Here is a 13,061-nt window from a genome sequence, read left to right as displayed (position 1 = left end):
ACTACAGGGTGGTTTCTGATTTCTCTGGTTGGCTAGTCCGGGTTGTTGCCTTTTCCTCCCAGGACTTCCAGACTGCTTCTTCTCTTTAGAGAGTTCTGACTCTGGTTGTGCTTGGAAGAGAGTTTCAGCTGTTTCTAAAGCACTCTCAGGAGTCAATTTAGGGTGCCGCCTCACCCACTGCTTCATAAGCGGGAGTAACCCTTCCAGGAACTGTTCCAGGATGATGACTCATGCAATCTCCGGGCCTGTCTTGCCTTCTGGTTGCAACCATCTCCAGGTCATTTCCTTGAGTCAGTAGAAGAAACTCTGGGGGTTTCCTTTAACTTGAAGGGGACCTCTTCCAGAACCGCTGCCAGTAGGCCTTGTGGGTGCAGCCTGCCCTCTCCAATATGATGGCTTTTACTTCGATATAGGTGGCCGTCCCTGTGGAATTGGCATCTTGGAATGCTGTCTGGCTGATACCAGTCAGTAAATTCCCCAGATACGATGTCCATAACGTTTCTGGCCAACCAGCAAGGTGGGCGGTTCTCTTGAAATTGGTCAAAAAATAGTCTGGGTCATCTTCTGGCACCATTTTCTTTAATACTGAGACTGGTGGGATCACGTGCATGTTGGATGCCTGGGCAGCCATGCCTACTTGGGCCTGAGAGTTTTGTTGTAGCTCTACCTGCATCTACAACACTTGCTGCTGTATCTGTTGTTGCTGGTGCCCAAAATGTGCCTGCATAAACTGTTGTTGTTGCTGCTGCTTTTGTAGGCTCTCCTGCTGTTGCTGCTGGCCCTCCACCAGGGCCTGGAGTAGCCAGTACACCAGTAAACAAAAAAAGCTGCCTGTCCGGCACTAGCTATATATATCTCCCATAACTAGGGCAGGGCTAACCCATTTTGCCCAGTGTCCTGGCATGGTATCTAGAATAGGCCCAGAGCCCTGGAGGCCACGAATCTGGCTTCCTCAGACAGGATAAGCTCAAGGATCCTACCACTGCCACAACATGTGATAGCCTGGGCAAGGGTTGGGGTTGGCCCTGTGAATAACACAGCCAAACAGCTTGAAATCGATCTACAAACTAACGAACTTCCGCATACTACTGAAGACCCATCTCTTTAACAAAGTGTACCACAAAGATCAACTAATGTGAATATACACAACTTGCCCACTTATTTTTAGAACTGTATCATAATATCTGCTTGTATACTATTACTATGTCTTATTATCATCATGTTGACCAAGATCCTTCTGTAATCCTAAATGTCTATTTTCTAGCATTCTTCCACTACTCATGATGTATTGTAAGCCACATTGAGCCTGCAAAGAGGTGGGAAAATGTGGGATACAAATGTAACAAATAAATAAATGGTTTATTTAACTGAGACCTGTTACTTCACAGGCCAGGAACATCAGGTGCAAAAATCTCTATGGTTCAATAAACAGTCTTGAGCAGGCCTCTGGCTGGCAGGCCAACAGTCTGTGGCTTCCGGGCACCAAACACAGCCCATAAGTTCAGTTCCTCAAAGCAAGGCTTGCAAGTCTTAACCAAGCAGTAAAATTAGCTTACCGCAGCCAGATCACACTTAGCATAGGAACTGCAGCAGCATCTGCTGGGCTTCTAGTCTTCCTTCCCTAGGCCTCCTTAACCTCAGCCGGGCCCCATCTTATATACTTCTGGTACCGGGTCCACCCCTACTCCTGGTTCACTTCCTCTTGGGCAGAACTAGGGATTTTAAGATGGCTCAGGCTGTCTATGGGGCTGTTCTTAAGGGTGAGGGGCAGAGTTTTATAAACTGCCTCGCATGTATGAGGAGAGACTTGCTGAACTAAACATGTATACTCTGGAGGAAAGGAGAAACAGGGGTGATATGATATAGACGTTCAAATATTTGAAAGGTATTAATCCGCAAACTAACCTTTTCCGGAGATGGGAAGATGGTAGAACGAGAGGACATGAAATGAGATTGAAGGGGGGCAGACTCAAGAAAAATGTCAGGAAGTATTTTTTCACGGAGAGAGTAGTGGATGCTTGGAATGCCCTCCCGCGGAAGGTGGTGGAAATGAAAACGGTAACGGAATTCAAACATGCGTGGGATAAGCATAAAAGAATCCTGTGCCGAAGGAATGGATCCTCAGGAGCTTAGTCAAGATCAGGAGGCGGGGCTGGTGGTTGGGAGGCGGGGATAGTGCTGGGCAGACTTATACGGTCTGTGCCCTGAAAAGCACAGGTACAAATCAAAGTAGGGTATACACAAAAAGTAGCAAATATGAGTTATCTTGTTGGGCAGACTGGATGGACCGTGCAGGTCTTTTTTTCTGCCGTCATCTACTATGTTACTATGTCTATTAACAGGAAATTGGTTCTTGGTATTCAGCTTTAGATTCATCCTCTAACTTGAATCCCATAGATATACAAACTGTTATGTCATCTGCATAAAATGTAAGATAAGTGGCCCTATTAAATAATGTGGGGGGAAACGGGGATCGCTGGGGGCCCCCTGCATGGATTTGTTCACTTGTCAGAGTACTACTCATCTTAACCTCGTAACATCTAGTAGTTAGGAAAGTAGAAAAACAGATCAAGACACTGCCAGCGATCTCTATACTCTCCAGTTTGAATTCAGATGGTATGATCCACAAGATCAAATGCAGCAGAGATCGAATTGAAGCACTAAGGCTCTTTTTCCCTCACTGAGTAAAGATGTGGCATGGTCAAGTAGTGAACCGAGAACAGCTTCTGAACTGTGTGCCGGGCTAAACCTCAATTGTAATTTATGCATTAATTGAGCATGTGCAAGGAGTACCGGTATCTGCGGCCTGGAAAAGAGGCCACCAACTTCTTTGCCGAGGCAGCACTGGGACTTAACCGCTCAAAGATCACATGCCCTAGGGAAGGCATGGCGAGACCAGAGAAGCATGATGGGTAATAAAAAGAGAGTGGACAAGACAAGGGCTCTGAATTGCGCTGGTGAGGGCTCATTAAATTTCAGCCTACGGCAATCAGCGTTTAAAAATACTACCCACCACCGGCTGAATATTACCCCCACGAAACTACCTATTTAACCCCAAGTCTACTTTTTCCTAAGTTTTGAATGCAATTTCCCAGCAGGTGAAATTTTCTTTCCCTCAGCAGGTCCTCTCACAGCACTTCTTCAGATGGTCACTGAAGAATTTGTCTTACAGCTTCTATGTTCCACAGAAACTGCTTTTGCCAGACTGAAGAACATTTAGAAGAAAGTCAAAATAAATAATGTTAAAGCAGTTTGAATGCAAAAGGGAGGAAAGAGTCAAGATAATTATCAGGACTGCTATAATAAAACCACTAGCTAAAATGTAAACTCATAAAATAATTAAAAGCAACTCCAATTAGAAAGTATAATATGAAACATACTTTAATTTAAAAAAGATATTTATATTCTGCTTTACCTTTCAGCTCAAGGTGGATAAGAATTTATACACAACATAAAAACTATTCACATTTCACCTTCTTTGCATAAAATCTATAAACCCCTAAACAACAATTTTATATCACAAATCTAATACATATTTTTTTTAAAAAAAGCCATGTTTTTAACTGCTGTCTAAACACCAGATAAGAAGAAATCATTCTAACTTGATTTGGCAAAGAATTCCATAAAGTGGGTCTGTAATCCACAACATAACTACTCACAAAATGGCCTCTGTGACCGAGTTCAAGAAGAGGTCGAAAACGCACTTATTTGTAAAAGCATATATGATATCTGATTAGGTGGAGTAAGGTTATGAGAAACAGCATGGAATGCTGTCTTTGTCATTTTTGATTTTGTACTGCTATGATAAATGCTTTTAGTGGTACCTGCTTAGGTAATAAGTGGGCTATAAATTGGAAGAAAAAATACAATTTTAATATACAATTTTAAAAACAAATAACACTCTAAATTCAATTCTGCCTCTCACAGGCAACCAATGAGTGAACTAATATGGTGTGTAGCATGATCAAAATAGATACACTGGAAAATCAGAAGCCAGTGCGGTGCAAGATGGCGGCTTAGAGCAGACGTGCGCTCTGTGAGCTCCTTTGCCCCAGGTTTGAGTTGGAAGTCTGGCGCGCTCCCCAAATTAAAATGGGGAAAAGAAAGGGCAAAACCGCAGCCCCAACCTCCTCGGGCCCGGTAGTAAACCTCACCATACACCAACCTACCTTGGAGGCATTTGGTATCCCAGCGTCGGCAACTTCAGCGATAACCTCGGATGTAACTGCAAATCCACCAGCAAACAGCAGTTCAGAGGGAGTGTCTCTTAGCCCTCCAGCAGGTGAAACCCTGCCACGACCCGGAAGCTCAGGCGAGCTGGTATGCAGGGCCTTGGAGACGTCCGAAGTGGGCTTAGCTTCCTCGTCCCCTGGAGGAGGTCAACTCGTAGATACTCCCCCTGGAGATACATCTATTGCGGGCGTGATGGCGACATCAACGCCTACATTGACCAGAGGGATTGCTCCCAGTGAATGAGGTGTTCCGGTAATATCTGATATAGTCACACTTGACAATTTTTGGGACGCTGTCCAGGGGGTCAGCTCCTCCCTATTACAAATATCAGCCTCTCTTTGAGGAGAGACGGTGGACTTGAAAAATAATGTATGTTCTTCTATCTTGCTGGATAACTGCTGAATATTATTTTTCAATATTCAGCAGTTATCCAGCAAGACGGAAGAACATACAAAAGGGATGGAGACTATAGAGACTGAGATTAAAAATGTTAAAGCGGTGGTAGACTCAGTAGTTAAAGATAAAATTGCTAATGCCAGGAAATTGGAGAACTTTGAGAATCAACTCAGAAGGAAAAATCTGAGATTTTTGAAAATTTCCTGTTTCACCATTTATTTCCTCCTCAGAGTTATTAAAGAAATATTTCCTGGAAATTTTGGGCTTAGCAATAGAAAATCACCCACCAGTGACAAGATCTTACTACATAAAGGGAAAATTGAGAACCGCTGACCAATCACCTAATGAAGCTATAAATCTTACAGAATTTTTGGAAACCTCTGTTGAGAAGAAGCGTGCAACTTTATTGGCTTCTTTCGCACTTGAAATGGATAAGATAAATGTGTTGCAGTTATACTTTCGTCATATAAATGACTGTTTCATGGGGGAGAAAATAAGCATATTCCCAGACTTGGCTAAGGAAACTCAATTGAGAAGGAAAGAACTCTTGACATTTAGGTCAAGGGTCATAGCCCTAGGGGCTACCTTCTTCATAAAGTTTCCTAGCAAATGCTATATTTCCTTTGAATCTAATAATTACATTTTCTCTGACCCCAAGAAACTGCAAGAATTTGTGCTTAGTAGGGAGTGTATGAGAAACCCCTCTGGAGTGGCCTCCCAAACTAGAACTGCTGCCTGATTGTACCGCTGAAGGATCCTCTGCTCTAGAATAACTTAAATTGAATATTATGTATTAGCATTTTATATGTTATAATTTCTAGATCTTGGACCCAATATTGTGGGTAGAGAAGGAATGTTATAGTTTCTTATAATTTAATATTTAATTTGTTTGGAATATTTCTAAGATTTCTGTTAATGTTTCTATATGAGTTTAAAATATGGAAATAAATAAAGAAATTAAATAGAAAAAAAAAGCATGATCAAAATAACTCCCTTCCCAAATCAGTTTCACTGCCACATTCTGCAAAACCTGTAATCTATGAATTTGCCTATCTGGCATTCATATAATCCAAATGAGATAAAATTAAATCCTGTATGATCAGTTTCAAGTATCAAGGTTCTAAAAGTTTTCAAACCCGTCTAGCCGACTAGTTAAATTATAAAGTATCTTCTGTACCACCATATTTACATGAAATTCCATAGATTACTTAGCATCAATCACCCCCTCAATATTTTTATCTCCAGAGATATAGGTACACCTGCTAAATCTACTGTCATTTGTGAACCACACCCAAAATACCGTAGTTTAATCTGGATTAATTTGTGTATTCTAATCCATCCAACATTTCACACGCCTAAAAATACCATTTATAAAAAGGGAATGTTTTCTGCAAGTTGTATCTTCACATAGGGAACAAAAATGTGATGTCACCTGCATTGCCCACTAATTTGAGTTAGAACTTTAAGAGTGATTTGGGTAGATTCAGGGGCCCTTTTACAAAGTGAGTGAAGAAATATTTTCTCCAATTTGTTTTACATTTACTACTTTGTAGTTTCATTGTGTGCTCCCTAGTCCTAGTATTTTTGGAAAGAGTCAACAAGCGATTCACATCTACCTGTTCCACTCCACTCAGTATTTTATATACCTCTATCATATCTGCCCTCAGCTGTCTTTTCTCAGTGCTTTTGAATATGTTCTGTAAGTTTGTTCTTTATAATCAGTGCTTTTTTTTGTGCCGGTACGCAACGGTACAGCGTACCGGCACCTTTTTTTTGCTCCCCCCTCCCGGCGAGTCCTGCACTTCCTCTGTCCCGCATCCGCAATCTTTCCCGGACCCCACTGCCCCTCCCATCCTGTTTTATCCCATCTCTTTCTGCCCCTTTCATCCACCCACCTTACAGCACAATATCCCTCCCGTTCCAATTTGCTTGCTCTGCGCTAATAAGCATTGCAGAAGCGCGGGACCGTGGCTCTCTGCCTGCCGCTACTGCTTCTTGTGAGGGGTTCTGAGTCAGCACAGGAAGCAGTAGCGGCAGGCAGAGAGCCATGGTCCTGCGCTTCTGCCACGCTTATTAGCGCAGAGCAAGCAAAGTGGAACGGGAAGGATATTGTGCTGCAAGGTGGGTGGATAAAAGGGGCAGAAAGAGATGGGATAAAACAGAATGGGAGGGGCAGTGGGGTCCGGGAAAGATTGCAGATGCAGGACAGAGGAAGTGCAGGACTCGCCGGGGGGGGGGGGAGGGGCAGGGGAGAGAGAGGAGAATTGCTGGACATGGATGGGAAGGGAGGGCAGGGGAGAGAAGAATCGCTGGACATCATGGGAGGGGAGGGGAGGGCAGGGGAGAGAGGAGAATTGCTGGGCATCATGGGAGGGAAGTGGAGGGGAGAAATGAGACTCGCTGGACTGGGAGGGGAGGGCAAGGGAAAGAGGAGAATTGCTGGACATGGATGGGAGGGGAGGGCAGGGGAGAGAAGAATCGCTGGATATCATGGGAGGGGATGGCAGGGGAGAGAGGAGAATCGCTGGGCATCATGGGAGGGGAGGGCAGGGGAGGGGAGAGAGAAGAATCACTGGACATCATGGGAGGGGAGGGCAGGGGAGAGAGGAGAATCACTGGACATCATGGGAGGGGAGGGGAGGGCAGGGGAGAGAGGAGAATCGCTGGGCATCATGGGAGGGGAGGGCAGGGGAGAGAGAAGAATCGCTGGGCATCATGGGAGGGGAGGGCAGGGGAGAGAGAAGAATCGCTGGACATCATGGGAGGGGAGGGCAAGGGAGAGAGAAGAATCGCTGGACATCATGGGAGGGGAGGGCAGGGGAGAGAGAAGAATTGCTGGACATCATGGGAGGGGAGGGCAGGGGAGAGAGAAGAATCGCTGGACATCATGGGAGGGGAGGGCAGGGGAGAGAGAAGAATCGCTGGACATCATGGGAGGGGAGGGCAGGGGAGAGAGGAGAATCACTGGACATCAAGGGAGGGGAGGGCAGGGGAGAGAGGAGAATTGCTGGACATGGATGGGAGGGGAGGGCATGGAAAAGAGGAGAATTGCTGGACATGGATTGGAGGGGAAGGTAGGGGAGAGAGGAGAATCGCTGGACATGGATGGGAGGGGAGGGCAGGGGAGAGAGGAGAAGTGCTGGACATGGATGGAGGGGTGGAAAGAAAAAAGAAGATGCACATGGATGGAGATGAGGGAAAGGGAAGAGAGGAGAAAATAGGCAAAAGCTGGATCCACGTTATATCTCCTCCAGTCAATTCCATGGAGGAGGACACAACTTTTACTTATGGATGTATGGCAAGACATGAAGAAGAAAGGAGGAAAGTAAAGAAATAAATAGAAAGGAAGCTCTGGAAACGGAGTTAAGGGAACAGATAGAGAGCAGCAGAATCAGCGAGTGGGACCAATATGGATAGAAAAACAAAGTCACCAGACAACAAAGGTAGAAAAAATAATTTTATTTTCATTTTAGTGTTTGAAATATGTCCAATTTGGCTGATCTGCAAGGCTTCGTTCTGTGCAGGACGTCAGACTCACAGAAACAGAATGAAGCCTTGCGCCAGGAAGAAGAGGACCTCGGCTGGCGGGGGTTGGGGTCCCCCGCCAGCAAAGGTAGGCAATGGCAACGGAGGGTTGGTGGTGGGAGGGGGGGGGGTCAAGAGGGTCATCGGCAGGGGAGGGTCAAAATTGGTGGTGGTGGTGGCGGCGGGGTTTGGCAATGGTAGGGAGGAGTCGGCGGTGCTGGGGAGGGCTAAAATGTGCCCCCTCACCTCGGGCTCTAGCCCCCCCCCGCCGGTCTGGCTACGCCCCTGCCTCAGAGGCGATAAGCGCAAGGAGAATACTTAGCCATTAGGATCAGGTTGATGAAATATCTTCCGTTTCAAAAATATGTTATGCTTGGTTGCTTGGAATTGATTTTAGCTGATTATTTTATGATTTAGGGGTATAGTTATCAATGTGGGCTACAGTTAAAGAAGGCCAAGAGGGATTACGAAAAAAAGATAGCATTAGAGGTAAAAAAACATAGTAATAATTTTTTTCAGTATATTAAAAGCAGGAAGCCGGCAAAAGAATCGGTTGGGCCGCTGGATGACCGAGGGGTAAAAGGGGTGATCAAGGAAGACAAAGACATAGCGGAGAGATTGAATGAATTCTTTGCTTCGGTCTTCACCGAGGAAAATTTGGGTGGGATACCGGTGTCGGAAATGGTATTTCAAACAGACGAGTCAGAGAAACTTACTAACTTCACGGTAAACCTGGAGGACATAATGGGGCAGTTCAGCAAACTGAAGAGTAGCAAATCTCCTGGACCAGATGGCATTCATCCTAGAGTACTGATAGAACTGAAAAATGAGCTTGCGGAGCTACTGTTAGTGATAAGCAATTTATCCTTAAAATCGAGCGTGGTACCGGAAGATTGGAGGGTGGCCAATGTAATGCCGCTTTTTTAAAAAGATTCCAGGGGAGATCCGGGAAATTATAGACCGGTGAATCTGATGTCGGTGCCGGGGAAAATGGTAGAGACTATTATTAAAAACAAAATTACAGAGCACATCCGAGGACATGGATTACTGAGACCAAGTCAGCATGGTTTTTGTGTGGGGAAATCTTGCCTGACCAATTTACTTCAATTCTTTGAAGGAGTAAACAGACATGTGGACAAAGGGGAACCGGTTGATATTGTGTATCTAGATTTTCAAAAGGCGTTTGACAAGGTACCTCATGAAAGTCTACAGAGGAAATTGGAGGGTCATGGGATAGTTGGAAATGCCTTATTGTGGATTAAAAACTGGCTGAAGGATAGGAAACAGAGAGTGGGATTAAATGGGCAGTATTCACAATGGAGAAGGGTAGCTAGTGGGGTTCCTCAGGGGTCTGTGCTAGGACCGCTGCTTTTTATGTTTAAACAGTGTGTTTGTTTTAGCAAAAAAGGTGCCGGTACTCAAATGCTAGGCCACCTTTCAGGAGTGGGGTGATCACTGAGGGACCCACCCCATAATAGCCAGGACCCCCTGCAACCAGTCACAGAATCTATGACAAGGCAGAATTAGTGTGTAGAGCCTGAGTTCTATCATTAAAACTTGGGTTACATGGGTCAATTTTAGCAGACAATGGAAAAGGTGCTGGTACTCGGGGGTACCCCCGAGTACCCCATCAAAAAAAGCCCTGTGTTTAAATTGTTTTTATTGAGTTACTGTACTTCGATAACATAACATAACATGATTTTCCATATAACCTTACTCAACTCTAACAGCTACATTCTCCCTCTTTTCTCCCTCCCCCTTCCCACCCGCCCGCCCCTCCATCTTCTCTCCCTTCCCCTCCCCCCAACCAGTCATTTTTCCATAGTGTGGACATGAGTCACAGGGTCAAAGCTCTAGGGAGTCAATTAAGGAGTCTGCTCCTCGCTGCTGGTTGCAAGGTATTCCGAAACCTTCCCCAAGTCCTCTGTAGAGATCTCCCCTCCTCAGAGTCAAATTCTCTGATGCTGCATCGTTCCAGCTTCAGCAGTTCTATCATATGATTCAGCCACAGTCCTACTGTCGGTGCCACCGGATCCCTCCAGCAAAGAAGGATTGTTTTTTTGCCCATCAGCACTGCCTTCTGCAAAAAGGATTTAAAGCCTGGCAATGGTGGGTTCGCATGCGCAAATTTCCCAAAAAGTAGTAGTGGATGCTGTTGTATTGTACGGCCCCAATATTATTTAACCTCTGCCAGGGTCCGGGACCAATATCCATAAATCCTCGGGTATGTCCAGATCATATGTCCCAAGTTGGCTGGTTTTTGTTTACATTTTGGGCATTCGTCAGTCTCCCCAAAGCCAGCTTTAAAAGCTCTCTCTGGGGCAATGTACATGCGCATCGCCAGTTTATACTGCAGTTCCCAGTTTCGTACAAAGACTGGTCTGTTCCCAATGGAGTTCAGAAAGTCTTGAAACTCTTGCTCTTTCAGCTCTGTTCCTAGCTCTTGGGACCAAACCCGTGATCGGTTCTTATAGTCTATATCCTCCGTCGAATCCTGTAGAAACCTATGATGACATCGCAATGGGACTTGATGTTGTGATCCCAGTGTTTGCGCATCATTCAATGTATCTTGTACATCCTCGCTCAGGTTCTCCCACCCCAGGACTGTCAGGTAATGTTGCAGCTGTAAGTAGGCAAAAGTGTCTTTCTTGCCCAGTTTATACTCTGCTTGTAACTCCTCATGCGATCTAAGTCGTTCTTCATCATCAACCAATTGGTACACATACTGTATTCCTTGATTTTTCCACCTTCGGAACTCCAAAGAGGATGTTCCCACCGGGAAATCTGGGTTATTGTGCAATGGCAGGTAGGGGGTTACTGCTGCTGAGAAATGATGCCTTCTGCACAGTCATCACCATGTCTCTCTAGCTGAATATACCAACAGGTTTCTTCGCAGTCCTAGGTCTAATTTCCTCTTGGAGGTATGTATCTGCCAAGCTAGGTGTGCTGCTGGGGAAATCTCCTCTTCCAGCGACGTTGCTGTGAAGTGCTGCTGCCCCCTCAGCCAGTCTCTAATGTGTCTCAGAGCGCATGATATCGTCAAGTACCTAATATTCAGCAGTCCCATTCCCCCATGCCCCCTTGGTTTCTGCATCACCTCTATTTAAAGTCTGGGGTGTCTTCCTCTCCAAATAAATCTCTGCATAAGTTGCTTAAGTAGTTTCTCCTCTCTCTGCCTCAAAAATAATGGCAGCATCTGAAATCGGTACAGCCATCGAGGAGCCACCACCATATTAAGCAATGCTATGCGCCCCGTTAGGGAAAGAGGCCATGCCTCCCAGAGTTGTAAAGTGCGCCTGGTCTCAGCAAGTAGTGGAATCACATTAGTTCTGTATAGCCTGGACACATCAATTGGGACCTCCACTCCTAAATAATGTAATTTGTTTGTTGCCCATTGTAGGGGGAAGTGGCCGTGCCATTCCTCTTTTACACTTTTGGTCAATGGTAATGCTATAGATTTTGCCAGATTCAGTTTAAAGCCCGATAACTGTCTGTACCGGTTCAGTTCTCGGAGAAGGCAATCCAGGGAGGCCTGTGGCTCATCTAGCACTAATAGCAGATCATCCGCATATGCTAAAACTTTGATATAATTATCACCTATCTGAGCTCCCCGGATCTCTTCTGCTTCCCGAATCACACACAGCACTGGCTCGAGAGAGAGCAAAAACAGCACTGGCGATAACGGGCAACCTTGTCTGCTCCCTCTATTTATGGGAAACTCTCGCGTTCGTACCCCATTGACCATCAAGCTAGCCCTTGGGTCAGTATAGAGTGTCTGAATTGCTTGGAAGTACCATCCCCGTATTCCCACCCACTTTAAAGTTTCATACATGAATGGCCAAAGCACTCTATCAAATGCCCGTTCTGTGTCCAGGCTCACCACCAACCTCTTCGATGTTCCTACCGCATTCTGTATGATCGCTACCAGCAGCTTCCGGGTATTAAGCACAGACTGTCTCCCCCTAACTAACCCCACCTGATCTTCTTGCATCAGCTGGGGCAGCAGGGGGGGGCAGCCTGTCTGCTAAGATTCTTGAGAACAGTTTAACGTCTACATTGATCAGTGAGATGGGCCTATATGAGCCCGGACACAGTGAGTCTTTACCTGGTTTGGGGATCAGGCTTATTAACGCCTCATTCCCATATGGGGGAAACCCTCCTTCCTCGACTGCATTGTTATATAAATCCAATAGCGGCCCTAGTAGTTGCCCCTGCAGCATTTTATAAAATTCGCCCGAGTAGCCATCTGGCCCGGGCGCTGAATTAGTCTTTAGGGCTTTGATGGCCTGTTGTAGCTCTTTGGCTGTTAATGGGCTATTCAGTTGCTCTATCTGCTCTCTGTTCAGCCGCATTATTCCTGGCGGTCAGCTGATGAATTTTTTGCGCTGCCGGAGCTGCGCTGTCCTCCAGCTTTGACACCCGGCGCTCCAATTCTCCCACCAGTTGGGTTAGCTCCATTTGCAAGGCTTCAAAATTTGTCAGTGGACTGGATAATTGCTTGAGTCTCGGCTCCATTGCCTTCTCTACTGCCAGCGTGATCTGCGAAAGCTGCTCCACGGTGAACATCGCTCCGCCCTGCAATGGCTGTTTCTCAGCGGTTTCCTTCACCACCCGAGCCTTTTCTTTCTCCCTTTTGTTGTTTTTCGTCGCCATAGCTCTCGTTGACGCCTCGAGATACCTTTTCCATGCGCTCTTGATTTTCAGTAAGTTTCAATATTATTTCTGTCGTTTTGCAGGATTTTAATTGCAAAAAGGGGGCTCAGGGGCCTCAGAGAGACAGTGAGCACATCTCACTCCCTCTAGCACATCACGTGACCTCCCACTGCTTTTTAATATATTTATAAATGATTTAGAGATGGGAGTAACTAGCGAGGTAATTAAATTTGCTGATGACACAAAGTTATTCA

This window comes from Microcaecilia unicolor, chromosome 1 (assembly GCF_901765095.1).
Source record: "Microcaecilia unicolor chromosome 1, aMicUni1.1, whole genome shotgun sequence".
Lineage (NCBI taxonomy): Eukaryota > Metazoa > Chordata > Amphibia > Gymnophiona > Siphonopidae > Microcaecilia > Microcaecilia unicolor.
Note: the sequence above shows the minus strand (reverse complement) of the source record.